We start from the raw sequence: 3,133 nt of genomic DNA, 5'->3' as shown, positions 1-3,133 counted from the left end.
CATTTCGTTTATCAGAATAAGCCTGGTTTCATATTTAATAGATATAGTTATCTTATGCGGATTTTCACAGCGATTGTCAGTTTATATCTATATGCCATTCTTCTTTTTTGTTAGGCATGGTATATTGTATACAAATACTCCTGTTAGATCCCAGCGGTGTTGCAATATTTTGATTATCTGCTGATTTCCATGCTGTTTGTTTTCAGACACAGTTGCTATGGTGATGGTTCACAGCAGGTACACGCCCCCTAGTGAGTCACCGAGCGCCAGCATGGTGCATGCCTATGATGTCATTGGGACTCCTGAGGGACAGCGTGGGATTGAGCACAGTGGTGTATGAACATAGGTATGTATTTAAGTAAGTTATTTTTATTGTAATCTTTGTATTGTCTTGATAAAAGAGCCCAGAGCTCTGAAACGTTGACCTTTAAGGACACAGTCTGTCTCTATTTTTTTCAAGTCTCTGGAGTGCCATCCGCTATTATTGTGCTCTATATAAATATATATATATATATATATATAAACAACGTGGTGGTGTGGCACTCAAGGCAGCATATAAATGATATAGACACAGGCTCCAAGAAATGGCTTCAACGTTTCAGTTGTAATCGACTGACGACAGTTGATTACAACTGAAATGTTGAAGCCATTTCTTGGAGCCTATGTCTATATCATTTATATGCTGCCTTGAGTGCCACACCACCACGTTGTTTGTATCTCCATTAGTGAGGGCACCGGCACGAGTTTGTTTGACTTATTGGGAGTGCCTAGCCTGAGTTGTCTGTACATATATATATATATATATATATATATAAATATATACATATAACATATATATATATACTGTATATATACAAACACATACATATGAATATTCATACACAGACATATATACATATATACACACATACATGTACAGTATATATTACACATAGACACACACATATAGTTATATATACACACATACATATTTATATATATATATATTCATACACAGACATATATATATATATATATATATATATGCAAAACAAGGGTACTGTATATAGCGCTACACCAAAAAATATCTGTGTATATGTCCTTTATATTGAAGTCTTCAAAAAATACACTCCCTGTATGACAGGTGGCCGCCAATTTTCTCCTGAGAGACTGTTGTTGTATCGTCTCAAATGGTAGTAGAGTTCTAAAATAGGAGGTGAGAAAAGGCGCTCTCTGGTGTAGTATTTTAGAAATACTACACCAGAGAGCCCCTTTTCTCACCTCCTTTTTTAGAAATATATATATATATATATATATGTATATATATACAAACATACATATGTGTATACACACACGTGTACAGTGTATTACACATACACACATATATATCTAAACACAAACATGCATATGCATTACACACACACACATACCTTGCAGCAGCTGTGGGTTGTAGATGAAGACAGGTCCAGGCACCATGTCATTAGGCTCCTCTCCCTAGCAGGAAAGGAATCACATCATATTGGTCCAGGGCTTAATAATATGATACCCGCTCTCGCGTCTTACAGTTTTGGGTGCTCATAAGCACCACCCTGCGTGCACCACTGGTAACTGAAGGTCAAATGTTTATGAGTAATATAATAACTACTGTATAGGCTATTTAAAAAATAAACTGTTGTCATCGATATTAGAGGAAAAAGACCCTTGGGATGAGAAATGACTGCCGGGTAACCCTTTGTTTTCAAGAGTTTTTCAGGTGCAGCCAAGAGAATAGTTGTAAAACTCCACCACCAACAACAACTATGGGCCATATTCAATATGGGGCGAAAAGTCTGTCATCGGCGATAATTTATCGCTGATGACGTCATTTTCGCCTGTTTCAATTATCCCAATATTCAATTTCAAAGACTTTTCGCCGGTGCGAAAAGTCTTTGTAAAAAAAATGGGTATAAGTTTTCTCCATGTAATACATGATGAAAAAAAGTGCAGAATTGGGGTTTTGGGGTGCAGAATAAAAGAAAATAGCCTGCAGCCTTTTTAATGTCCCCTAATAGTAATCTGTGTCAAAAAACATTTTTAAAAAATCCTCAGGACACCCCAAAAAATGTACTTTCATTTTGGGGGCGAAAAAAAAAATATTGGGGAAAAAGTCTTAAACTACCGAAAATGATTCAGGGGGGTTTCACATATATGCGGCTGGGAGCTGCAGGTCCATTTTTGAAGAAGTTTAAAAAATAACTTTATTGACTTAAAAATATGCTTGTACCCATTTTCATGTGCCCCAAATTTGACAGGCATTGTATTTTTACTCCCCAAAAAAAGCTAAGTACTATTCTTCACTAGTTCTTCACAGGCGCGTTTATGCACCTGCCGCGGCTATGTAAAAACCCCGACTATCTTCAGCAGGCCAAATCGGGGGTACCCAAAGTGATCCCCCATGTCAGAACATCTTTTGGGGGGTGACAGCATGATTTCCCCAAACAGCACTTTTCGATACTTACCTTTCCGCCGGGTCCAGTTTTCGCCGGATCCAAATTGAATATGGGGATAAGCGGGCACACGCCCAATACTTTATCCCTGCAAAAAACGGCGATGATGGCGAAAAGTCCGACCTCAGACTTTTCTCTTCAAATTGAATATGGCCCTAAAGAGGACACTGTGACTGTGCGTCATGCTGTTGCTGATACATACTTCTACTTAAGCCTCTATAATTTATTCAATTTCTAGGTCTGAAAGGTTAAATTCTGTACTATACAAGCTAGCCTTCTATAGTTAATCAGCATGAAACAGCATCCATGATAAAAGATACAAGTGATACACCATCTGCGTCAGTCCAGCAAGGAGATTTGTCAGTGATGCCACAGAGGCCCTCTTCCAAGCTCAAAAATGTATATGAATTAAGGTTTTTTTTTTAATTACCCTGATTTGTAACTTCAAGCATTTGTCAACATCAATTGATTGTAATAGGAGAAGTAACAGTATCAGCTACAAGGTAGCTACATGAGATGGGCATCATCTATGGTGGTGGGCTGTCTGGTAAAGCATAGCTTGTGCCATCATCAGCTGCCATGCTGCTGTCACATGATCACCTGCTGCTGTTTACTTTCAAAACTCTGAGTGGCAGTTGGGAGTCACAGACAGTTGGACTGTTGGCAGG

This window comes from Taudactylus pleione, unplaced genomic scaffold, assembly GCF_031769625.1.
Source record: "Taudactylus pleione unplaced genomic scaffold, aTauple2 ptg000154l, whole genome shotgun sequence".
Classification (NCBI taxonomy): domain Eukaryota; kingdom Metazoa; phylum Chordata; class Amphibia; order Anura; family Myobatrachidae; genus Taudactylus; species Taudactylus pleione.
This window is presented reverse-complemented; position numbering follows the sequence as displayed.